At 37.5% G+C, this 27474-nt stretch overlaps 1 long non-coding RNA gene across 4 annotated transcripts in view; it reads left to right on the top strand.

Moving 5' to 3' along the window:
- Positions 1-674: 674 nt before the first annotated feature.
- The window catches only part of LOC110567413 (uncharacterized), a 160950-nt gene continuing 134150 nt past the window's right edge, over positions 675-27474 (top strand). For 2 of the 4 annotated variants that reach the window (XR_010337202.1, XR_010337201.1), the window contains exons 1-3: positions 675-813; positions 9351-9578; positions 10519-10671. This is a non-coding gene — a long non-coding RNA (uncharacterized LOC110567413). Of the gene's footprint in view, positions 814-9221; positions 9579-10518; positions 10672-12518; positions 12702-27474 lie in introns of those variants that run through there. The other 2 variants (XR_002477819.2, XR_002477820.2) reach the window with 2 other exon arrangements.

The raw sequence follows: 27474 nt of genomic DNA on the forward strand, positions 1-27474 counted from the left end.
AGTCTGTAAAAATCACTTTCCTTTCTAACACCCGGGAACCCTGCTGAAACGAAAGTGACAGCAGATGGGTTCCCTTGCTATCAATTTATGAATAAACAGCCTTTGTTCATTTTGTCTCAAACTTAGTTTTGTCTTTGACAGATGTAACCATGACTTAAAGCAATACCTGCCTGTAGAAGAAGTGAGTATTTACTTATTCCACAAATACCTACTGAGTACCTACTAAGTGCCAGGCACTACTCTCAGCACTGAGACATAAGATACATAATTTGTCATTGGTGACTCACTTCCTGGTGAATTCAAGAACTCCATAAATTGAAGTCATTTATTGTTAACAATGCTTACTGAGATAAAAACCTGCTTTTTATAGTTTACAGAGAAGTAGCTTTTCTTTTATAAGTGGAACTGCAACCAAATAGTTTAACGTGATATCACAGCCTACTTGTGATACGGGAGTACTGGGAAGGAAAGAGCATGGTCTCTTTAGGTGTTAAGGAAGTGGGATAAGGGAAGTAAGGGGTAGAGAAAGGTGGGTTCCCTGGCTTGGGCTCCACCCCCATGGATCTAAGTGAGTCCAAGCATTCTTGCTTTTCCGTCCAAACGTTGCATTTTCCAAGCCCACCCTAGCCAGCCACGCCCCCATCCTGGGTCTATAAAAACCCAGAGACCCTACAGGACAGACACAGTGAAGCCACTAGACGTCATGAGGAACACATCTGGGGGAAAAAGACACATGCAGCTGATCATGAGAGCCTGCTGGGAGAGAGCCTGCTCGCAGACAGGCACCGGCAGGCCATTGACCGGTGGGACAAGGTGGAGTTTGTCCTAGGGCAATGGGAGGAGAGCTGGGGCCCCCGAATGGCCCTACTCCGTGGGAAAACCGTCTCCCTTCTGGCTTCCCCATCGTTGGAGAGCTACTTCCACTCAATACAACTTTGCACTCATTCTCCAAGCCACATGTGACCGATTCTTCTAGTACACAAAAGCAAGCAATCATGGGATACAGAAAGCCCTCTGTCCTTGGGATAATGTAGAGGGTCTAATTGAGCTAACACAAGCTGCCTATAGACGGCAAACTAAGAGAGCATCCTGTAACACACGTCCACTGGAGCTTCAAGAACTGCAAACATTCACCCTTAGACACTGCCATGGGGTGGGGTTGGAGCCCCACAGCCTGCCCGTCTGTATGATCCCCTGGAGGTTCAAGCAGCGAGGTACTGAAGGCAGCCAAACTCCAACCACATGCCCTACGAGGGGGCAAGGGAAACTTTCCCATTTCACTTGGGGTAGAGATAAAGTTATTATTGTTGTTGTAGTTACCATCAACATCCCCATGATATTTGTGATTAGAGAGACATCAGATTTTCAAAGAGAAGTGTAAATTAGTTGACACTCTTTACAGAAGAGTTTTCTCTGGCTGGTGAAATATACTAGAAATATAATATAATGGTACAATGATATATATTGACAATATTCCTCTTTCACCTACATTTTGTATCTGTGTTCAAGATTAAATGAAAATGGATATTCTCAAAAAGCTAGCAAAACCAAAAGCAAGATGTTATGCCAAATATAAACATATTTCTGTTTAGCAAATAGCAGGAGTGTATAAAACATTCCATTTCTCTTTTCACATAACAGAATGTTCTATGCTTACTGTATTAGTTAACAAATTCAAGTCTGTTTATTTTGTTTGAAATTCCACTTCATCCATAAATTACAGCATTACATAATAACACCAGAAGGACAATATCACCACTGTTTGCTTTTACAATCATCTCAGCCCACAAAATGCTTCCCATTGTCAGCTTGCTGTCATCAAGCCATTGTTGTTTTCCTCTTTCTGGTGTCTTGTACTAATATCATTCAAATTATTTAGAGACTTAACAACGTTTTTGCTATCAGCACAAACCCCTAAAGAGCTGGAGCCCCAGCATGATGACCATATAACCCTTGACTTGTGACCTTCCTCCACAAGTCATTATTTCCCGAGGCCCTGAAGAAGCCGTGTTGCTGTGTGTGCACTACAGGAATGGGGAGCTTCTTCTGTTGGAGCCAGTTTGTTTCATTGGACATTGAGCACTTTTCTACTTGGCTGTCTGTATGGGCACATAGACAATGAGGTGGTTTAAGGAAGAGGGGTGATGTGATGGGTCATCGATAATGATTCCCAAACTTATTAAAGAATTTTTGATCCCCCTAAAATTTTGTTTTCATTACAAATTATCTTTATCCTTTTTTAATTGCATAAAAACTTCAGGCACTTGAAAAAAATTAAAAGATGAAAAGTAAGGCTGTCTCTAGTATCTCTTCTCCTTTGTAGAAATACATCCTTTTATTCACTCTGCCACTATTTATTATGTGCCTCCTATGTGTAAGACATAGTGGTAGTCATTGGAAATACAGAAATGAATGGGAGAGACACATTCCTTGTCCTCATGGAACTGAGGGCCTAATGGGAGATACAGATGTTAAGTTGTTTCTAGTGTTTTTTTTTTTTTTTTAAAGAATATGTTCTACATGTATACATGTAATATGTATTCTCTACCATTTAAAAAAAACACAAATGATGATTTACTATGCATATGCCTTTTGTTTTTGCATTATTCTCTTAACAGTATGTAGAAGATGCATTTTCTATTGTAGAACATTCTTTAGCCCCTTCCAAATAGCACTTTGATTTTATTTTTGGGAATCATGACTTTCTAATTTTGCATACTCCTTGTGGGATTGTAAATCAGGTCCCCTGTCCTCAGGTAACTAAGGGTTAGGTATGCAAGCCAGCTTATTTCTCCTTAGAGTGAATCTCAACCAGATCCAGAGTGACTCAGGATCAGAACAATATTTGAAAGGCATTTCCAGAATCCAGACAAAATGCTGGAGCAATATTTGATGCCTGGGGGTCTAGGGTAGCCACTTCCTGCTCTGCTCCCCAGGCTCCTGTCTATTCTGTGGATCAACTCATATTGCTCCAATTCATTTTGTTTTGCTTGCATAACCCAGAATTAATTTCTGTTGCTTGTAAATAAAGATATATAACCAAAGACATGCAGTATATCAGAGTATAGAGACCTACTTTACTCTTGGTTAATGCCTGCATGAGTCTTCTTTATATAGATGTATCACAGTTTATTTAACCAATCCCTTGTAAGTGGACATTTAAGGCTAGTGTTCTGTAAACAAAAGTTCAGAATATATGTCTATATACAATACGTATTCTTACATATCCACCTTTGGACAGATGGGTGAATGTGTTTTGGGGAAATACATTTGCAGAAATGGAACTGCTGAGTCAAAGAATTAGTAGATTTTTAATAACATCAAACAGTGTTGAAGGCCTCCATATGAGAATAATAACTACTGGTTGAAGACATTGCTAATTTAAAAAATTAATGACAGCTTATTTGTAATAACTTATCATCATTACTGAGTGAAAAGGTAATTCTTGTTGAATTTATGAAAAGTAACTAATACTAAATTTAGAAAACTCAGAGAATATAGAAAAACACAAAGAAAAGTCAAACACCAAGTCACTTATGATTCTCTCACCAACAGTGGTAGACTTACATTTATTCATCATCATTATTCTTTATCATTCTTTATCCAGTTTCATAGTTGTTTTTGGAGAGGATTATTAACAACTATCAACTCTGTCATAGCTGGAAGTAGAGGCCAATAAAACATATTTCTTCAATTCCAGTTAATGTATCGATTTTCTCCTTAACTTTTTGATTTTGATTACTAATTTAGTTGCTGGAGGCCAGAGAACACACTCTATATGGTTCCAACCTCTTGAAATTTATTAGGAGTTACTTCACGGACTATGATCAATTGTGGTTACATTTTACATGTGTCTATGAAGAATGTGCCTTCTCTAGTTTGGGACAGTATTCTATGTACTTGCTTTGAATTGGGTTTGCTGTTGTATTCGTCAAATCTTTTACATTATACTGATTTTGTTCAGTTAGCCTGATAGTAGCAGAGAAATAGATGTTAAAATATCCTATTTTGATTGGGGATTTACCTACTTCTTCTTATAATTCTGTTAATTTTTTATTCATATATTTTGAGGTTATATTGTTAGGTGCATACAAATTTAGAATTGCTAGGTTTTCCTGGTGAGTAAATATTTGTTATTTATTTGCCCCTCTTTAATACAGTTGTAGTTTTGACTGAAAATATATTATGTTTTATTTTACAGTTTCCATTTTGTTATTTTATATGGCATATATTTTTCCTCTTTATAAAAACATTTTGCTGTCAACCATTATACTTATACCTTTTAAACAGTGTAAAGTGGTTTGTTTTATTTTTAAATCCAGTTGGGTAGTCTTTGTCATTTAAATGGAGCATTTAGTACATTTATAGCTAATGTAATTATTGATATATTACAGAGTGTCTCCTATCTATCCTATCTATCTAGCATATTCTTTTTCTTTTCTCTTTTATGTTTTTGGATAAATTATATAAAGAGTTTTTATTATTTTATGTTCTTCTCTAGGAGTTTGAAGGTTTTACTTATATTATTTTGGTATTTACATGGTTATTAAATCTATCTTTGATGTATTAAAGTCTAATATTAGGACTTTTAACTTTATCATGAACTTTAGTGATAGCCACTTTAAAGCTATTTATTCCCTACTGATTAATATAACATTATATATTTTAATTTTATATATTACAAAGGCCAGTAAGACATTAGTATTATTGTTTTGTACATTCAGTATTCATTTTGACACATCATATATTAACCATTTTTTTTCTCTTTACTCTTTTTGTGTGTCTGTTCTTTCATCTGGGATAATCTTCCTTCTGCTTAAAGAATACTTTTTAAAACATTCTTTAGTAAGTATCTGGTGACAAATTTTTTTAGTCTATTAGAATGAAAATGTCTTTATTTTGGCTTCATTGGGAATTAATTTTTTTAATTTGCCAGTTTGACAGGTGATAATGGTATTTTACTGCTTTCATTTGCATATATTTTATATATTTACTATCTTTTTCTTTTCTTGGGTGCTTAAGTTTTTACAATGTTAAAAGCATCTTTTTTTCTTTTGTCTTTTTGCAGGAGAGGAGGAGAGGCTAAATTGTTCATATAACTGGGGTTAAAATACTATTAAGTTTTTGGTAATTTATCTGTTTATTGTGCACATGTGTTCATGCACACACACAGACACAAGACACCTGTCTAAGAGATGCCTATGGCTAGTAAGTTAGTTCTTTATGTGGGTAAGCATATTGTTAACATCACCAAGACTTACAAAACATCTGTACAGTTACTTTGATTTCTTGGGGCAAACTTTTATACCTGATAAAGCTGATTAGTTCAGAAGGATGTCTTGGTCTCTTGACAGTCAACTTGTACAGCTAAAAGGGACCCTAGAGACAACGTAGCTAAACACCCAGGATTTCTTACAGCTTAAAAGAGGTACAGATTAGTCCTAGATCCTAAGATTTCCAATACCTTAGAAACAAAGAAATGCCTAAACCAGCTTACAACATTTACAATGTTTTTTTTTAAGTCTGAACATTTCAAATTAAAATTCAATCAGCATGCAAAATACAATGCAACATAATTGCATTGGTCACAAGTTAGTTTTTAAAAATAAATACTAACACTACATTACAGGCAGTGAGTCCAGATAATGAGACACGAATTTAAAGTTTTGTGGAGAACATTATCTATTTTCCAACCTTGAATGTCTTCTTCTGATTACATATAAAATAATACGTAGAGTTCATGTTTAAGCATCTACACCTAAGGCTGTAACTCCTAGGCCAAATGACTCTCTTAGCCATTTTTTTTTCATTTTACTGATGACAAAATGGAAACCAAGAGGGTGATCTGCTTTACCCAGCATTTTTTCACTGAGTGGCAGAGCTTCGGCTGGAGCCAGAACTCTGAATTGTAGGCCAACGTCTTCTTATCTGTGTGAATTCTCTCTCTTTCCTGCAATGTTTCAGTAAGAGGAACTCTTTCTGTTGAAATTTCATTGAAGGAAAGAGATAATCCTGGGCCAATAGAAACTCACTCCTTCAGTTAATTATTTTATTTTAAGAAGTTACCTGAAAGCCTGTGTTCATTCTCTTATCCCTCCTACCCTTCTTTAAGTTATCTATTGTTGAATAACAGAGCACCACAAAACTTAGTGGCTCAAAAAGATAATAATTTATTATTATTCACAGTACTTAGATTAGGAATGCTGGTAGAGCTTATCTGGGCAGTTCTTCTGTCCCATATGGTGTGGGCTGGGCTGGGAGCTACAAGAAGATGCTACTTACATGTCCCACATTGCATCTCTGAACTTCTCCATGTGTCCTTCTTTTTCCATGTGGTGTTTCATCATTTAGTATTCTGGCCTAAGCTTTTTTAGAGCATGGCATCTGGCTTTCTACATTCAAAGTGGAGGCTCTTAAAGGCCTCTTGAAGACCTTGACCAGAACTGGCAGTGTCACCCCCACCATATTCCACTGGCCAAAGTAGGTCATAGGCAGGACTAGATTCAGAAAATGGGGCAGAGCATTTACCTCTCGATGGTTGCAATGACATGCAGGTACAGGGTGGGAAGGAATGGAGGGAAGTCATCTTTGGATACTATTCACCACTCTCCCTTAGCACATACTTGGTATTTCTTTTCTGAAGACCAGAACACATTGCTTCTTTCAAACTTGTTTTTATTTTAAAGCATAAATTAGAACATGAGTTGCACATATGCTTACCCACTTGGTCCTTTCCTTATTGACTAAAGATAGAACAGACTTGTTCTAAACAGGCTTCAGTTAATGCAAAGTATGTAGGCCACCCCTATAGAAACTTGCTTCATAATCAAGAATTCATGTAATGTTTTCATTTTTCTTTTGCTTCAGCCCTCCTGGTATTAGCCAATAAAAGAATTATAGTTTTAATAACTGGTTGACACAGCTGATTTTATCGATTTTAATAAATAATCAAACATGCCTAAAAGCAAAAACATCAAACAAATGATTTAAATCCCTAAAACCTTGCTTATGCTAATCACGAAACTCAGTTAAATGACTAAGATAAAAACAGATTAGTGTCATTAGGCAAAAAAAGAACATGTACCAATTACAGAATATAAGTCTTATCAGTTTGCTTAATAAAACCCTGAAATGCTAGATGAGCAGCTGTGCTCTCACACATTTGTGGAGTGTTTCAGCCTTTTGTTTTAAATAGTCATACAAGGAAAACCAATAACCACAGCATAAGAAAGAGGAAAGGAACGTGTACTAATGGCCCGCCCTTCCCTCATGATATTCTGTCCTTTTGTATTTTTCCTGAGCCTTATAAAGTTTGACGAAGATGGACACTAAGACTCACAGATAAAGTAAGTAGTCCAAGGACCTACAGCTAATGAGAGGTGGAAGTAGGATTTGTACCCAGGTCTTACTGGTTAACAAAGTCCATGTGATTTCCACCACTCCCATGCTACTTCTCAAAAGGGAATAAAACCATAGCTTATCAGGAGCAATGCTCCTCGTGTTAACCCTAAGGCCTGTCCTGTTTATTGCCAAACTCTTGCCATAGCACAGAGGGGATGATGGATGCTATCTTCACTGATGTCATCTCGTCTTAGGGTTCCTGTTAAGCCACCGCAAATTCCTGTTAATAAACCATTCTTAATTTTGGCATGTATAATCCCTTTGGAATAATTGGCTCCAGAGAGGTATATATGCCATTGTATTTGTTCTCATGCTGCTATAAAGAACTGCCCTAGACTGGGTAATTTATAAAGGAAAGAGGTTTAATTGACTCACAATTCTGCATTGCTGGGGAGGCCTCAGGAAATTTACAATCATGGCAGAAGACAAAGGAAAAGCAGGCACCTTCTTCACAGGGCTTCAGAATGCAGTGAGTGCAAACAGGAGAAATGCCAGACACATAAAACCATCAGCTCTCGTGAGGCTCACTCACTATCGTGAGAACAGCATGGAGAAAACTGCTCCCGTAGTTCAATTACCTTCAACCCTTGACACGTGGGGATTATAAGGATTATAATTCAAGGTGAGAGCCAAACCATATCAGCCATATACTGACCCAGGTTTTTTTACACTTTGGGTTTTACTCAAGGGCTCTTCACTTTTTTATACCCTTTTATTTTTAATTATTATAGATACACAATAGTTCTGCATATTTCTCAGGTACATGCCATCATTTACTTTTTGTAAAGTTTATTGGAATGTCATGACTTTCATTTATTTATATATTGTCTATAGCTGCCTCTAAGGAATAAGCAAAAACAGAAAGTCTCCCACTTTCTTACTCAGAGTAATGCAATTTTCCTTAGCTCTTCCTCAAAACTCCATTTCAGGGCTCCTTTGAATTCCAAAAATTTGGTCAAAGCTTTGAAAATACCTATTGTTAGAACAAATGACATTCTTAAATTTAGGGCCCTTCTTCTCAGCCATGATATGTGGGTGAGGAGAGTTTGTTCTTTCTATTAGTCTTTCAGAATGTGTGTAATTTGTCTGTAAATTTAACAAAGCCAATTTTGATCCATGATTGCTTTCATTTAGTCCAAGATTTAAGAGAGTGAAGAGACATCACAATTGTATGTGAGACTGAAATGAAGAGTTTACTTTTTTTTTTTCCTATGGAAGTGAAGTCAATTGGTTAAGAAGTGTCTGAAAACTGTGGGTATTTCATTTCTATTTCTCTAATATTGTAGCAAAGAAAACAAAGATTGGCAAAATCCTATAATGCCATTCAAACATAGCCTGGGAGGGAATCCAAGAACACAGGCTCTAAAACAAATAAATCACTTGCTATTATGAAGTATGGAAAGCACAGTGATCTTAGACCTAAAGAAGGAAATAATCACTGCTCATACTGTGTTTTAAATTACAAGTATTAAAGAGAGAACTGTGGAAACTTACTCTGGAAGTTTCAGATGCAGTAAATTCCCACACATGAATGCATCTGACAACTAGAAATGGCAGTGCTGTGAGTTAAAGGTGATATTTCCTTTAGGCCAGAAGAGAAAGGGATAATGATGTGAATGGTCTCAACCCCTTTGTCTAGCTCCCTCCTGGGCTGAGCAGGAGAGCCTGCTGGTTCCAATCCATGATCCTGAGCTGGAGGAGGGAGATGTGACTCAAAACTGAAATCATGAAGCTTGAAGTTGTTTTCAAGCAGCAGTGTCTGTTGGCCGCTGGGGAGTGTAAAATCTCCTTTACCTGCTATGAGCATCAGAATAATGGCTACTCAAAGATGTCCATATCCTAAGCCTTGGAACCTCTGACTATGTTACCTTTACAAGGCAAAGGGGATTTTGTAGATATGATTAAGAATCTTGAGATGGGAAGTGTTTTTTTTTTTTTTTTTTATCCAGGTGGCCTCAGTGTCATCACAAGGGTCCTTATGAGGGAAAGAGGAAGCCATGAGGGTCAGAGTCAAAGGAAGACTTGAAGATACTACACTGCTGACTTTGAAGACGAAGGAAGGGGCTAAAGCCAAGAATGAAGGAGGCCTCTAGAAGCTAGAGAAGGCAAGGAAACAGCTTCCAGAAGGAACACAGCCCTGTTGACCCACTGCGATGTCTGACCTCTAGATTTGTAAGGTGATACATTTTTGTTTTTTTAAGGTACCAAATTTTTGGTAATTTGTTACATCAGTCATAGGAAACTAATATACCTACTTGCTCCTTTTTATTCTATTACAAAGAAGGGTCTTTGACATGACCCAGTGAAATGAGAAGATATGAATTAGGCCAGACTGTAGAAGGTGCAACTTTGAGTGTGATGTAAAGAATGATGAGGCTTTGCTGTGGCAGTTTTTTGTTTCTTACCTTTGGATGTCAATGCAAGTTCTCACTGTACACAGATAGGATGGTATGCGTGACTTGGGGCCTTTTCTACCTTAGAAGGAAGAACTGTTCTTCCTTTTTATCTACCCTACAAGGCCAAGTAAGGAAGAAAACTATGATCAAGAATCTATTATCAAGTTTGTAGACTCTGGGGCAAGATCATCTGGTTTTGAAACATACTTGCTGTGTGATTTTTAAGCAAGTCAGTTAATTTTGGTTTTCCCATTTTTGAGAAAAGGATAAAAGTAACTACCTGTTGCGTTATTTAGGTAAAACACTTGAACAGTTTCTGGCATATAGTAAATGTGATGCTGCTGCTGCTGCTGCTGATGATGATGATGATGATGATAATGATGATTATAAATTTCTAATTTGTCTAGGTTTTAACCCTGGCTTTGTTATTTTTAGGTTTGTAATCTTGTATAAGTTTTTAAAGCCTGAATGAGTTTCTTTTTTAAAAAAATTATAAAATAGAGGCAATAATAGTAGCCTCCTCAAAGGTTGTTATGAGGACTACCTTTAGTCCTCATCTAAAGCATTTGGCACATAGTAAGTGCTCAGTAACAGTCAGTCATGTTGCTTTATGAACTGTAGTCAATGGAGCTCCAGGCAAAGGAGGCAAGTATGTGAGCCTCCCTAGGATGTAATTCTTCTTCATCTTCTTTTATTTAGCTTCTCCTTCTCTTTCCTTCAGGATTGTAAGAATGAAAGTCTCAGAAAGGCACCGTTACATTCTTATTCCACAACCATGCAACTCAAAACTGGGGTCCTCAGCAGTGAGCGAGGGGCGAGAGAAGACACTGTATAAACATGGCACATCCTCCTGGAAAGTCAACTTTACTCAAAGGTAAATAATTTAACGTATTTTTCTTTTTAAAACACACATGGATGTATTATGAAGGAGAATGCAAATTTTGCATGAATTTTTAAGAATAGGAGTGGATTATTCAGCCACTTTCTTATTGCAGCTTTAGAAACACAGCTCAAACTAGCTGAAGCAGAAAAGACACTGCTGCGCCTGTAAGTTGAAACTTTGGAGGGATATATTTCAGAGGTGTATCTAGATTCAAGGGCTCTCTGGAAAACTCTCTATGAAAAAAATGTTTCCTCAAATCCAGAAACCAGAAGCTCAGGATATTCTTGCCTGGTTCCTCTTGTTGGAGGCAGAGATTATTCAGACCTCAGGGTAGAGTTTGAACATTGTCACCAGGAATCTTTCCTTTGCCATCTTCCAAGTCTGTTCTCCTCGTTATTGGCTTCATTTACAGGGAGGCTATCTCTGCCCTCATGGCAATGATGGTCTTTGCTCCAGGCTTAAGACCTTTAGGTATCTACTATTTCCAAAGCAGAGGGAGAACTTCCCACTCCTAGTGACCTGTGACACAGGATTTTATCCTGAGGACAGGGGGAATTCAACTGACTAACATAATCTGCCTTCCTATGGAGTAAGAATGTCTGGGCTCTTTCCTTCACCTACCCCCAAGATATGGAGGTGTCTAAAATATAAATAACACTTGCTGACTAACAGAGGGAGAAAGAGGGAATTTCAGGCAAAATCAACCCTGTTTACTGTGAGGAGACTTCAGAGAAGTTGTCTGCTTCTGTGGAGCATAGTCCCTGATTCCTCAAGACATAAATTTATTCTTTTCTTTAATGTATTTGCCTGCAGTCAAGACAAAACCATTACCTTTAGCCAAATTCACACATTTCAGCCAAATACATGCATCGGATTTGTTCTGTGGGAAATGGGTGAGCATGAACACCTGAAAGAGGCACCTGCCTGTGCCTGTCTACTCCATGGAGTTTGAAAAGGGGCCACTTATGGAGAATGTCTTTAGGGGCAGAACCAATCACCCCGTCTTCCCTCCAACTCTCAAAGTAACTTCTGGCTTCAATCCTCAAGTGTCTACACTGGAGTTTAAGAAAAATGTTTTATGTTTTTCATGGAATTCAAGTGTATGACATTACATGAGTTGTCTCTCTTTGTATATATATCAAGACTTGCGGCGTTAGTTAAGATTCAGAGTTCTGTGTCCTGAACAAATTTCATACCAGCATTACTAAGGATGATCATGGGATTTTAAAATTCCTCCGTTAAATAGATCTCATGAACTTAGGTTACCAAATCAACATAAGTTAAAACAAAAAGAGCAAATTTAGATGTAAAACCATCTTGGCACTTCCCTCAGCATTTTGAGGAAATGCTCTGTGATTAAAAAAAAAAGTACTGGATGGCCAGAAGTGCTGTTCTTAAGAATTGATATTCCATATTAACACATTCAAGGCTCTGAGAAGTCTTGCAGTAAGGGACCCTGTTTGGCTTTGTCTGACATAACCTTTCTCACACTTATTGGCAGCTCGGGTAACAACTATTAAAATTTGCTGGAATGTGAGTTCTCTGAATACTCTCTGTGAAAAAATGCTTCTTCAAGTCCAGAACCCAGAAACTCGGGAAATTCTTGCTTGGCTCTATTTTCATAGGCAGAAATGATTCAAAGACCTTAAAGGTAGAGTTAAAAATGCACTTGTGCATCACAGCCAGACAAATGCTGGTGTTCTGGCAGCATATGAGGGACTGGGCTGAACACCAATTGCAAATATGTGATTAGTCAAACCCCCAGGTGAATCTTGCAGAAAAGAACACTAAATGTGGATCTAAAAGTTATGTTTATTCCCTTGTATCCTTTCCTTTAGCCCTTTCTGTCTCCTCAACTCTTTATTTTTCCACAATCAAGAGCTAAGAGATTAAAATGGAAAGCAAAAATTCGACAGGAACATGGATCTTCAGGCACCCTAGACAAAAGACTGCAATTTTTGACCTCTCCTAAGAAATGGCCAAAGGAGCTGAAATTGTCCAAATGCCCTGGATTTGTACTGATTTTCTTATTAGTCTGCCCATCAATATGGTGACTGTGGCATCTGTGGTAGTGGCGGATGAGTCAACAGAGTTGGGCTTGTCAAAGTGGTGGTGGTGTTTATTGCAGAGTCTTCCCCTCCCTGTGCAGTGTGGGATGCAGAGCCTGCAAACTGCTCACACTCCACAGCTTTCATCTGCACATTTCTCTTCACTTTCTAATCATCTGATTGAGCTTACTTGGATCTCATTCCTTTCCCATTAGCTAATGAGAATAGCAATAATAATAATTAATAATAATGATAATAGTAGCAGCTACTGTTGCTTGAGCACCTTTTACAATTCAGTGATGATGCAAAGTAAGCCCTTAATGGACATCATTCCATGTCATTTTCCCAACCACCATAGGAAACATGCATCCTTATATAAACATACCTTGTTATTTACCAATGAAGGAATCAGACGTAGAATGTTTAATCAAGTTTTTTAGTGCTGGAGAGTGAGAAAATGGCAGAACCAAGTTCTGAAAGTGTTGGTAATGGTCAATGAAATGAAATATTTGTATTCTAGCAGAGACCCTCTGGAGATTATGACACCATAGTTTCAAGAAGGGAGTTAAATGTTGGAATTTTATTTTCCATGGAAAATGCCTTTAGAGTTCTTCCTCTTTTCACCACATTAGCTGTCCATGGAAAACATTCCCTTTGTGTATGTACATTCAGGGTGGGGAGGTGGGAAGAGAAAGGAGGACGTGAGATGTGAGAAAACCTTTTTCAGTAAGAGGCTACCAAAACACATTTCCTGTCATAATTAGTGTAATGAGTTCTCATTTTCAGTTAAAATATATTTTTTCATATTATATTTTTTCTTATTTCAGTTTGATATGTTTACTTTTCAAGAAAGAAGCCAGCATATGGCCTCTCTTTCAGCCTTGTTAACCTTTTGCTGTTTTTATAACTGTTTACCTATTTTTAGACATTTTAGTCAATGAAAATGATGAAGTTCACCCACTTATAAAATAAAACATCTGTGGCAAAATGAGGAAGTGGCAAAATGCTAAAAGAGCAGTCAAGAAAAACATAGCTTGTTTAAATAATGCCAAATGTATTTCTCCTAGGCCTGATTATTTGTTTATTTTTTTCACTTTTCAAAACCTCTCTTTGGTCTTCTGTAATTAATTGTCTTTAAGGATCCAAATCATTTTCAGTGCAGCAGCTCAAAGAATTTCTCAGATTGTGGTGACATTAACAGGGAAAAACAGCCACCTCATTATATATTTTATTATTTTGGGATTGTTTTCAAGCCACCGGAGTAATTGGACTGTAGCCTGCTCCAGTTAATAAGGCTTTTAAATGCATTTGTACAAGTCTGTTTTTTGGAAGCAAAAATCTTGACTTAAAAAAACTTGCTTGCAGCTGAGACTTATTGCTATGCATAGATAAAACCTGGGGGCCATTTCTTTTTTAATAATTATTTTCAAAGAAACCTATGAAATCATCAACATTTTTAAGAAGTAGTTCCTATCAAGGGGAAGAAAGACTTTGAGATCTAAACCTGTTTAGGCACCAGAACGGAGGCGGTAGGTGACAAGAGTTTCACATCACCTGCTGAGTATTAATTGTGCTTGCTGGAAGGCAACATCTTAACAAGAAGGACCTTTTGTTTTTTACCCATTTAAAGATTTTGTTCCTCCAATAATCTGTTGTCCTTGAGTTGGGGCTGGAATATACAGGGATTTCTACAAACTGATTCTCCACAGTAATTCAGGGGGTTCAAATGACAACATGATATTCCCCCAACTGGCCCCCCAAATGTACATAATTTGATTTCATTAAGAAATTGTATTGTGAGACTCCAGTAGAGAAGAGAGACAACCGATTATTCATGAGTCCTCATGGTTTTTAGGTTCTTTTGCTCTTTCAGTTGGGAACATTTATGGAACTAATTTTATTTTGTATTGCAAAATCTATGTAGCACTCTGACTTGTGTGATAAATTCCAAAGGCAATTCTAATTGACTAGATGAAATAAATTCCCTTTGGACTTAGCATCTTATCATCTTGAGTTGTTTCTCAAGAATACCATTAAATAATTCACTGATTCTGACCAAGTTTGGTGCACAGCTAAACGGCCTAAGCCCTTCTAAAAGACTCAAGCTCCATTTGGTTTGACTTTTACATTTTGAAAAAAAATACTAGCTGCCAACGTTTTCAAGTGGAATAACTCTGCCATGTAAAAATTGTTTTCGTTATCTTTTTACTCTGGGGATGAAGGAAGGATTGAATGGATACATTTCTTGTGAAGAAAAAGTTGGGTTGGTATTTCATGTAATTGCTTTGAATTAAGATAATGGTTAGACAAATTGGGTCCAAATTTCCTCTTAATAAAGCATTCCACTAGACACTAAAACATCTTGCTATGATCAGAATTGCAAAATCTCAACTCATCTCTTAATCTCTGCTTTGAAGTTAGCTCCTAAAATTCATTTTAGTGAAAATTGCAAATAATTTTCAGTCTCTAAGACTAGGAATCTTATGTTTCTTTATTTCTTTACATTCTTTCTTTCATTTATGTTTCCTTTATTTCCTGTAGCCATGAATTTCTTATTGTGTAGCTATTACTCATGCCACTGTTCAAAATTAACATTTGGGAGGTAGTGTTCATAGTAAGTAAAAATGTGAATCCCAACTCCGCTATAACTTCTCCTCCTACTTCTCTTTGACTCAGTAACTATCAGTGGCTCCCATTTGTCCACTATTGGAAATTTAGCTGCATCTGCTTTTGTTTGAAGCAAGGTATGATCTCTATTTTCAGCTCTTTCCATGTCCATTTCTTTTGTACATGTGTATGCGTTCCAATAAAACTTTATTTACAAAAATAGGCCTGGGCCAAATTTGGACTGCAAGCCATAGTTTGCCAACCTGTTATTGAGTCTTACAACCCACACCGTGTCCATTTCTGTCTCTGTCCTTCTGTTCATATGGAACCCTCCTCCCAGAATGTCCACAGTTTTTCTTTCTGCCTGTCTCCGGCTGACCTTATTGAGGCTTGATTCAGCTCTTCCTTCCTATCTTCTTCCTAACTATCGTACTCACTCTGGTCTATCCCAAATCTCATCTCTGACTCAATCACTAACAGGTCTATGCAGTTCTGCCTGGGATTTCGGTCTCATTATTCTGTCTCATTTCCTCAGTTAGATTGGCAGTTCTTTGACCCAAAGAACAATGTCTCACATTTCTTTTATATTCCTACAGTGAGTGGCACAAATCTAGACATATAGTGGAAATGGAACCATTGCATGCTTTTCACTGATATATGATGATAAAAGCATAATAGTTTCCTATAATTTTTCATGATTTATCTTCTTTTACAAATCCACTTCTAGTTGTCACAAATTAAACATTATGCAGACATATAATTTCTGATTGGAATAGAAACTAGTACATGATATTAGACCAGCAGCACCTCAATAATAATAATAAAATTAGCTGATATTTATCAACAGCTCATCATATGCCACCAAATGAAATGTAACATTTGAGAAAATAAACTGTTTGCCCAAAGACACAGAGATAGTAAGCAGCAAAGCGTCTGATGCCAGGAGACCCTTCCCAGCTACCATGTTCTGCTGCCTCCCTGCTGAATTTTGCTTCCCTATAATCTCTGTGGTTCTTCACAAGGTCCTTGAAAGATACATACATAGTAGAAGCAAAGGAAAGCATTCAAGTTTTCATTTGTTGACTGGGGCTTTGACTACAAACCTCAATGTAGAAGACATCATTTAGGCTGGTTCCAAAAAAAGCTTTTTGCTTTGTTTTCCAGAGATAAGAGGCTAAACCAAATAATCTGTTTCCTCCTACCTTGTGCAAATCTTGGATCATAACATGGGTGGCAAAATGAAAGATGTAGAGGAAAAGGAGTGAGAGAGGCAGAAAACTCAAGAATGTTTGATTCCTTGGGGCTGTTTAGTCAATTGTGAGAAGAGGTAAAAGATGACCTAAGACTGTTGAGGTCATGAGTTTGCCCCATTCTTGGTGAAAGAGGAGAAGCAGCTGGAAGAGGCCTCAAGCTTCCCATGGACAACATCATGGGCTAAGATCTACATAGGTACAAAAGTCATGTTATTTTATGTTAAAATCTGTGAACTCCAGAATGTTTGCTGGTTGGTGGATGTGGTAAAGTCTGAGGCATATTATCGCTTAAAATAATCTAGAGAAAAAGGTATTTTGCAATAAATACCATGTTAATGCTGAGCCTCCAGTTGTTTTATGTTTTTTATTTTTTTATCTTTGAGACAGAGTTTCATTCTTGTCACCTAGGCTTGAGTGCAATGGCGTGATGTCAGCTCACTGCAACCTCTGCCTCCTGGGTTCAAGTGATTCTCCTGCCTCAGCCTCCTGAATAGCTGGGATTACAAGCACCTGCTACCACATCTGGCTAATTTTTGTATTTAGTAGAGAAAGGATTTCACCATGTTGTCTAGGCTGGTCTCAAACTCCTGACCTCAGGTGATCCACCTGCCTCAGCCTCCCAAAGTGCTGGGATTACAGACGTGAGCCACGTGCCTAGCTTGTTTTATGTTTAAGTAGCTAACAACCACCTAAACCATAAATCCTATTCCCAGAAAGAAATCAGAGGAGAAAATAGGAAACAGAAAGGAAAAGACCCTTGAACAATATGGGAGTTCAGAGCACCAACTCCCACATAGTCGACAATCTGAGTATAACTTTTGTCTCACTGAAAGCTTCACTACTAATATTGCTAATGCTGACCAGAAGCCTGTTTGAGAATATACACAGTCTGTTAATACATATTTTGTATGTTATATGTATTATATACTGTATTCTTACAGTAAAGTAAGCTACGGAAAAGAAAATGGTATTAAGAAAATCATAAGGAAAATGTGTTTACTATTCATTAAGTAGAAGTGAGTCATCATATATCATTCTCATCATCTTCATATTGAGTAGGCTGAAAAGGAGGAGGAAGAGGAGGGATTGGTCTTGTTGTGGCAGAGAAGAAAATCAGCATATAACTGGACTCATGCACTTCATACCCATGTTGTTCAAGGGTAATGGAAATGACCAACAGTGAAATTTTGGTAATTTTATAGAAGTAAAAAAAGAGAAAATAACTTTGGAAAATCATTTAATAACACAATGATGTGTTCCTTAGATATTTTATTTTGTTAAATTTTATTTTATGAAGGGAAATAACGTCATTGAAAGGTGATATTTCCTGCTGCTCTCTAGACATTGAGTATATTCTGTTTTAACTTCTGAAAACAGGATTTCTGATTTCAGGAACTAGTGTCCCTGATTTAGTGTTGTTGTTTGCCAATTGAATATAAGACAGTTTGAAGGTCAGCAATTTATTTATTTTATCCACTTTTTTTTCCATTCCTTCCTCCTTTCTACTTTTTCCTCTCTTTCAGTCATTCTCACTTGCCTGTGTCTCTTTCTGCCTCTGTTTCTTTCCCGCTGAAATCAAGATTCCTGCTGGTTAGTAAAGCTTTTCCAAATAGCAGAGGGTCTTGCTTTGCCAGAGTCAAAAGATGACATACTGCAGAAATATTGAAGACATATGAAGTCCCTGATCACCACAGACAAGTGGTCTAGACTAGGACTTTTTCTCTGTCTACAACATCCTGTGGTAGGAAAATTGTTAAGATCACATAATATGATAATCTTATGGTAGCCCGAGAGATGCTGACAGAAGCTCCAAGTCTCTTTAGAGATTCGTGTTGGTGATCATGGAGTAAAAGGAGGCAGGGTCCTCTGAGTTTACCATATTAAGATTCTGAACTGGTTGGCAACGTCAACATAGTTGGGGGAAATATATTAATAGGACATAATTGTGTGATGGTGCAAGCATGACATTTTATCATACCAGTCTTTTCTTTTTCTCTTAGCATAATAAAGATTGATTAACCCCAGTTACAGAAGCATCCCGGGATGGTGGAATAGGGCAACAAATTGAATAAGGACATCGTTTTAGCCCTGACTCCTGGAGGCGCAGTGCTTAAAATGAGAAAGGAGGGATGATTCCCAAATGGAACTAGGAGTTTGTAAAATGGGTTCTTTAAAACCATTTTAGCAAAGAAGTCCGTGACCCTGCAGAGCACACTTCTGTCCATGAATCAGGCGATTGAGGCATTTTCATTTGCTATAATTTTCTTTGAGGTTGAATGTTCATAGTGATTTATTTCGGTAGTTAGTTAAAATATTTGCGTCCTATTTAGACAAAGTAATGGAGAGGGCAGCATTCTGGACTTTGAAGAATGGAAATGGGAGAATTGAGCTTTAGGAAAAATGTATCATCAGCCATGTAGAAAGTGAGAATTTGGTATAGACTAATTAATTGTGACTCAATTTTTGTTCTAATACCCTTGAAGACATCAGATGTTAATCTCCTTTCTCTCCTTTGGAGAATCTACTGAAAAATTTAAGTGAGCAAGAGGTGGACTAAATTAGAGTTTTCTTGAAAAGCCATGACTGAAATTTATCATCAAGCTTGTGCTAGGTTATCTCTCAATGCACCAACCCACTAATTTTAGAAACATTTCCTCTTTGTCATCAAAAATCAGTTTAATGTCATGAAGAATCATTTTCCTAAATCAAGGAAGTTGTGAAGATTGTTATGAGGATTGGTGGAGTAGGTTGAGAGCAACAAATACTGGTTTATTTTGGAATAACACTACCAAGGTGGATCTATGCATTTATTCTCTTACACCAAATCTATTCTTAGATCCATTCATCCCCAGATGTTGCCATCTTAGGAGCCATACATCATCAGAGTAAGGTGCTCCTATAATGTATTGCACTAATACATTGTGCGAAGGACAGCACTGATGATAAATTTCTTAAATGATGGTGCTGTCTAAGGCTAATGACTCTAAGAGCAAATGCAAGGTAATGCAGTGATTTCTTTTCAGGCCTCAGCAGAGAATACAGAAGACATCTCAAAGCCATTTTCATTTGGGGGTAATATTGAAATAGACAGTATTTAAAAGGCCTTTGCAACACATACTTGGAAGTATCAGGGCAAATGTGAATGGCTTTGCATTTTCAGTTAAAAGCCATTTAATGTTTTACGTCATTGAAGTCCGTCCATCCTTCCTTCCTGCGTGCCTGCCTACCTGCCTCCCTCTTTCCCTCCCTTTCCCCCCCTCCCTCCCTCCTTTTCTCTCTCTTTCTTTCTGTTTTTCTTTACCTTTTCTTTCTTTCTTCTTTCTTTTCTTTCTTTCTTCTTTCTTTCTCTCTCTCTTTCTTTTTTCTTTCATTTTAGACAGCTAAAAAAACACCTCAAGTTATTGTTTGATGAGGAATAGGAGTTGAGGGTTTACTCTCTCTTTGTGGGAATAATGTGCCTTGTGCTTCTTTGAATATGTTATGTTTGCTTTCAGGTCTTTACTTTAAGCAGGAGATACATTCCCAAGACCATTCACACAATTGCAGCCAGAGAGATGAACTAACGAGGATAATTTGTGGCTGGGAGATTCCTGTCCTGGCAAAATGTTTATGGGTAGATGACAAATTCCTGTCTATGCCACAGAGTTGTGTCATATCCAGAGGAAATGCCTGATTATGCATTAGTTGAAAAAAAAATCCCTAAATTTGAGAAATTAAGAGGCAAAATGAAACATTTAGTGGAAGATTCTTGTAGAAGTCATTCCTTTGGGCTGTGTGGTATATTCTCTTTGTGCTAAAGACAGCAAAAACTGTGACAGAATTCTTCCTTGGTCTGGGAGATGAAGTCTCTCCAAATAGTTTCATCCTCATTCATTGGGCATATTCAAAATAAGACGTGTCTCATGCTTTTCCAGGAGTAAAAATGTCATCCACACAATGGAGTTTTCTCACTGATGATAGTGATAGTAGAAAGAGGTAAAATGTATTTGTCATTGCCAGCTACTGGTCTGAGTGCTTTTATAAATTGCCCACTGAACTCAAGCAGGCATAGTTGTTAAGCCCATTTGACAGGTGAGCAGTCAGAGGTTAAGTCACTTGTTCTAGGTGACTAGGAGATCCCGGTATTTGGACCATATGACTCTGGGGTCCATGAACCAAACCATTATACCATATTGCAGGCTCATGTGTTTTAAAATTAATCGTGTATCTTCCTCTGCATCACAACCTGAGATAGGAAGTATCAAGTCATAGACTGGACTTGAAAATAAATTATTTCATTGCCCAATTCATTGGCTTTTATCAGATGATAAAACACTTAATCCATCCTCCTTTTCAGCCAGACACATACATAATAATAAGAATAAATTCTCTCCTCTTTGGCTAGATGTCATATCAAATTTTAAAGTCTTTCAAAAATACCATTATGCTTAATCTTTGAACAATGGATGAGACCAATGTGAATCTTTTCTTAGTTTAATGTCCCTTCAACGTTCTCTTCTCTCTGTTGAGAGCTGGAATAGTGTTTCTAAACCTCCCATTTAGCCAGAAAGTACCATTATCTTTCTACTAATTATCCCTTAACTTGGCTGGGAATGGTGTATCATGCCTGTAATGCCAGTACTTAGGGAGGTTAAGGTGGGCAGATCACAGAGGCCAGGAGTCTGAGACCAGCCTAGCCAATACGGTGAAACTTGTTTCTACTAAAAAATACAAAAAATTAGCCAGGTGTGGTGGCATGCACCTGTAGTCCCAACTGCTTGGGAGGTTGAGGCATGAGAGTCACTTGAACCCAGGAGATGGAGGTTGCAGTGAGCCGAGATCACACCAGTGCACTCCAGCTTGGGTGACAGAGTGAGACTCTGTCAAAAAAACAAAAAACAAAAAACAAAAAACTCCTCAATTTGATTTATCTTGTATGAGTGCTAGTAAGAGAGAAATTGGAATGACAATGTAAAGTTTGGTTTGATGTTTTGGCCAATAAATTTGTCCAGATGTGAATAAGAAAAGTTAAATAAATAATAAAAATAGCTATGAGTGTTCAGTGCTATCAAATCAAGTGTTTATAAACTTTTAAAAAAATTTAACACATTATTTATTGTCCTATTCAGATTTTCTTTTTGGTTGCTTAAGTGATTGAGAAACTGAGAACTAGTTTTCTTGTCAATTTTCTTTAAGATGGAAGGATATTACAGGCCACCTTAAGAGACTAGATTAAGCAATCGGTTCTGATGGGTGGTCATTTTGCTTCACTTTCTACAAATAAAACCAGATAGCTAAGAACAAATAGCTAATATTTTCAAAATAGAACTACATCTGTTGAGTCCTGACCATACGCCACACATGCTATTAGGTGATTCCACACCATTATCTTACTTACGTCTGACATCAATATCCTGAGGTGGTTATTAATGGCCTCATTTTACAAACAAGGAAACTGAGGCTTGGGTATTTTAAATGAACTCCATAGGTCTGTAAATGGTGGAACTGAATTTTAATCATGTGTTTGTCTAATGCCAAAACCCAGTTCAACGACAATGAAAATAAATAATCCAATTCAAAAATGGGCAAAGGACTTGAATAGACATTTGTCCGTAGAAGATAAACAGATGGCCAATACACATATGAAAACATGCTCAACTCAATGTTATTAGTCATTAGGAAAATGAAAATTAACACCACAATAAGACACCACTTTATACTCATTATGTTGGCTATTTAAAAAAAAAAAAAAGAAAATAACAATTGTTGGCAAAAATATGGAGAAATCAGAACTCTTGTGCATTGCTGGTGAGATGTAAAATTGTACCGCTGCTGTGAAAAACAGTTCAGCAATTTCTCCAAATGCTAAACATAGATTTACTATGTGGTCCAGCAATTCCACTCCTAGGTATATAACCAAAGCAACTGAAAACAAGAACACAAACAGGTTCTTGTAAAATGTTGATAGCAGCATTATCCACAATAGCCAAACAGTGGAAACAACCCGTGCCCATCAACAGAAGAATTCATAAACAAAATGTAGTATGTACATGCAATAGAATATTATTTGGGCATAAAAAAGGAATAAAATTCTGATATATGCTACAACATAAATGAACCTTAAAAACATTACATTAAATGAAATAAGCCAGACAAAGGACAAACATGGTATTATTCCACTTATGTGAGGTACCTATAATAGGTAAATTCATAGACATGGAAAACAGGACAGAGATTACCAGGGTTTGGGGGAGAGGGGCAGTATGGGGGGTTATTTCATGGGTACAAAGTTTCTGTTTGGGATGATGAAAAATTTCTGGAAATAGAGGTGATGGTTGCACAGCATTGTGAATGTACTTAGTGCCACTGAGTGGCACACTTACAATTGTTAAAACAGTAAATTTTATGTTATGTATAACGCACATACAGGAGAGGGTAAAATACTGCTGGGCAAAGAAAAGACTAGGTAAGAACTGAAATGTAAAGCTAAGTATAGCCATGGCTTAAAATTGTAGTGACTATCAGTTTTAACAGATGGCAAACATCTTTGCAGGAAAAAAAAATCCTTATTTTAGGTGTATGCCTAATTAGTGGGATTTGGTTAGCTTTTCTAAATGAAACCAAGTTGGCTTTCAAAGAGAGTTCGATGATAAGATATTAAAGCCCTATGGACCGATAGAGTTTGAAATGGCAGAGTGGTTCTTCATGCTTAAGAATAAATACAGCGATCAGCACAGTTCCAGGCTCACGGTAAGTACACAACAAAGAGTTGTTGAATGGAACACCTAAAATTATCAAAACCAACAGCTACATAATAATTTCAAGTTAACTGTGAAGATTACTTATGAGTTGTGTTTTACACATTTTTGTGTGCAATGCACATTTTTTTCCAACCATAAGTTTTATAAAGTAGAAAAATAATGCAAACTGGCACACTCAATCAAAGGCACTGGAATTCTATTTTTAAATTTATAGGAATTTGGGAACATGATTCTTTTAGGGATGAGAGCTGCCTAGAATTAGGATGAGGCTGTTATTTTGATCAGCCAATTAACATTTCTAGGCTGCCCCTCTGAACAGCCACCCATATTTGTATTGAATTTATGTCAGAGTACATCAAGCAAACAGGAGGAGAAGGGTATAGGAAAAAAAATCTTTTAAATTAATTTGAATAAGTCTAGAGTAGAAAAAATATAGCCACTTGCTTAAATTATTTTAAAGGTAACTTTTTATTGATTGAGTTTACAGCAACAAAGATTTTATAAAAATATAATAAAGACATATTGAAGAGTGAATTTTAAACTCCGTCAGCCTAGAGGATTTGCTTTCTCTGTCTCCTTTACTTAGTACTTCTTAAATTACAAAGGCCGGGAGGAAATTAACTTTACTGTAGCATTTTGAATTGACTGAAAAGTATTTGGTCATCTATTCGACAGCTAGGGCTGCAGATCTTATACTTTCTATGAATGAGTTGTTATCTTTTTATCTGTGTTCAAAGTATGTGGAGTTAGATGGTTAGTGCCACAGAATGGCTTAGGATAAGCTTTATGGATTGATTCATTTAACAAACATTTGAGGAATTCTGGTAGGGGCCAGCTGCTCTACAGCAGGGTGTGTCCTTCAAGAGTCCAGAGCCCGGTGCAGGGAAGAGAGCACTAAACCAAAAACTACCATCAAAGTGCTGCAACAGGGCTAAGGTCAGAGGACCTTGGCAAGCTCTTCTCTTTGGACAAATAAAAGAAAGCTTCGCAATGGTGTAGCAGATGCTTTGGGGGCCTTTCACAATAGCCCCTCAGTCCACCTCTGATTTCGTTGCCCAGGAGGGGGACAGTTCTGACACACTGAGAGTGTGACCTGTGCCTCTCAGCATGTCTGTGGAGGGCTTTCTCTGAAGCATCAAGATCTGGAAGTATAAAGTGGCCAAGTACTTAATACTCCAGGGGGTAACATCTGACATGAGGGGACAGAAGCCAATTGACTTTAAGTAGACAACCCTGAAAAAAATTCTGTGTGGTTTTCAAAGGCCCTGACATGGTCTATAGCAATAACCTTGATAATGCAGCTTTACTTACTTTTCTTTCTTCCTTTTCTCAATCTTCCTACCTCCCTCTCCTACTTCCTATAATTATTTCCCAAGTAAATCACCTGCATTTGAGCCCCTGATTCAGGTTGGGCTTTCAGGAGAACCCAAACTAAGAGAGAATATGGCATTTCACCTGGGGAAGAATGATGTGAGGAGGAGTTTGTTCAGGGTGTATGTGGGCAGAAGGGCTACTGTAACATCAGCAAGGACCATGGGGTGTTTCTTTTTGGCAGTAAAGGTAAATGAAAGTGTTTCTTGGTGGCAGTAAAGGTGGATTAAAAGGTCACAGTGTGCTGGCCAGTGGGAACTGGGGAGGGAAAGAGGCTGGTAAAATATGTTGGGATTAGTCATGAAAAGCCATATGAGACATAACAAGAACTTGGGCCTATCTTGCAAGTAACAGCCAGCCAGATAAAATGCTTAGCAGAGATGTAATGCATGGAGGTCAGAGACCAGAGTCAGGCAGTTAGGAGACTATTGTAATAGGCCAGGTGAGAGAGGAGGAACTAGGACAGGTCAGACATGAATAAGAAAGAGGAGACTATTTGGAGAGAGGTGGAAACAGTAGACTCAATGGACTTGGGGACTACATGGGGGCTGAAGGAAAGGGTGAAGTTGAAGTTGTCATCTAGCTTTTTAGCTCAGGAGATTGGATCAATGACGATGTCTCTAGCTAGAAAATATGGAAAAAGGAGAATGTCAGTGGATGGGGAAGGACGGGAGAGACTTAGGCATGGAAAACGTGAACAATTTTAGTTTGGGGTATGTTCTCTGCAGACTTCTGTGAGCTATCCCGGGAAGATTAAATAGACAGGTGATAAAATGGATCTATATTTAGGGAGAAAAATGGAGCTAAAGATAGAAATTTGAAAGTTATTATCTCTGTACTGGATACCAAGGAATTAGATGAAATTGCCTGAGAAGAAATGGTGAAGAAGAGGAAGGAGAGATGAAACCAAAGCTGGACCCTCTGTGAAAGCATCACATAAGACATTGAATAAAAGTTTATATTAACAAAATAAAATAATCACCTATATTTCCAACACATTTCCTGGAACGTACATTACAAAGTTGTTCGATATTGCTATTCTCTTTGTATGTGTATGAAGTTTGACAGCCTATAGATTTTTAAAAGGCTATATTCAGTAAAATAATTTGATGAGACTATATTCATCAAATAATGGGTTTGGCTGAATGGATTGCTTTGTGATATTTGAACTTGTTTATAGATACTGCCATTGAGAAGAGACAAAAAAGAAAATGTTTAAGCCTGAAAATCCTCCAGTGGTTTGATCTGTGGGTACTTTGAACTGAGGGCATCCCTGGAGTGCAGAAAAATGCCATCAAAACTTTTGTTCTGCTGGGCATGGTGGCTCACGCTTATAATCCCAGCACTTTGGGAGGCCACAGTGGCCAGATCACTTGACATCAGGAGTTTGAGACCAGCCTGGTCAATATGGTGAAACTCTGTCTCTACTAAAAATACAAAAATTAGCTGGACATGGTGGCGGGTGCCTGTAATCCCAGCTACTCAGGAGGCTGAGGGAGGAGAATTGCTTGAACCTGGGAGGCGGAGGTTTCAGTGAGCCAAGATCATGCTACTGCACTCCAGCCTGGGTAACAGTAGTGCAGTACTGTGTATCTCCAAAAAAAAAAAAAAAAAAAAAAAAAAAACTGAAGAAAAACCTTTTGTTCTACAATGTTGTGCCCTATACTACCAGGAGGAATCTTAGGTTAGAAACGTTCTAGTAATTATTTACTGCTGTGTAACAAGTTACTGTAAACTTAGTGGCTTAAAACAATACCAAGGACTTCACAGATATATAGATCAGAAGTCTGAGGAGGCTTGGCTGAATTCTCTGTTCAGCATCTCATAAAGTCAAAATTAGGGTGTTTACCTGGCTGGATCTTACCTGGAAGTTCTGGGGGCAGAATTCACTTTGGACCCATCCAGGTTATTGGCAGAATCCAGGCTGTGGTGTCGTAGGTTGGAGGTCCCTGTTTTCCTGCTGACTGTTGGCTGAGGACTGCTCTCAGCCCTTTTCCTTAGGGCTGCCCACATCCTGTTTCATGTGTCTCCCAGCCCTATCTTGAAGTTAGCAACAGCACACTGAGTCCTTTTCACGCTGCAAGTCTCTTTATTTCTTCTACTGTCAATCAGAGAAAACACTCTGCTTTTATAAGGCTCATGTGATTATGTTAGGTGCACCCAGATCTTCCTACCTTCAGGTCAATTGATTAGTAACTTTAGTACACCTGAAAAGTTCCTTCATACCAGTATATAGATTAATGTTTAATTTAATAACCAGCACCTGGGAATCCAGGGTGGCCATTTTAGAATTCTGCCAATGTTATTTAACAATTCAGCAAATGTTACGCAACTCCAGAAATACCAAAAGTGACCTGTTGCTCCCTATTAACTAGACCACCACAGTCTTTCAGCCAAACCCTCCTTAGTTTCTCTTGAATTTCCTCATGTATCTATTCTGCTGATTCTGCATTCCAAAAAATTTAGGAGGCAGGCTGGTGATAATCTTACAACAGATGATAGTGGGAAAGGAAGGAAAGTAGAATTCAGTCATTTTCAAACTAATTGTATCTGAGTTATACTCATTGTGTACAAATGTGTCTTTTGATTTCTTTATATCTTTCAAAATGAATAATTTGGCATAACCTATTTAAAAATCCTATATCATACATAATGTAACTGACTAAATAAATAAAGTATAACAAAGATTAAAATACAGAATTATAGTTAGAAAGTGGAAGGAGGTTGGGAAAAGAATATATCAAAAATAGTGCCTGAAGAAAGTTAAAAAAAATG

This window comes from Aotus nancymaae, unplaced genomic scaffold, assembly GCF_030222135.1.
Source record: "Aotus nancymaae isolate 86718 unplaced genomic scaffold, 86718_ANA_hifiasm-v0.15.2.pri h1tg000046l, whole genome shotgun sequence".
NCBI classification, from domain to species: Eukaryota; Metazoa; Chordata; class Mammalia; order Primates; family Aotidae; genus Aotus; species Aotus nancymaae.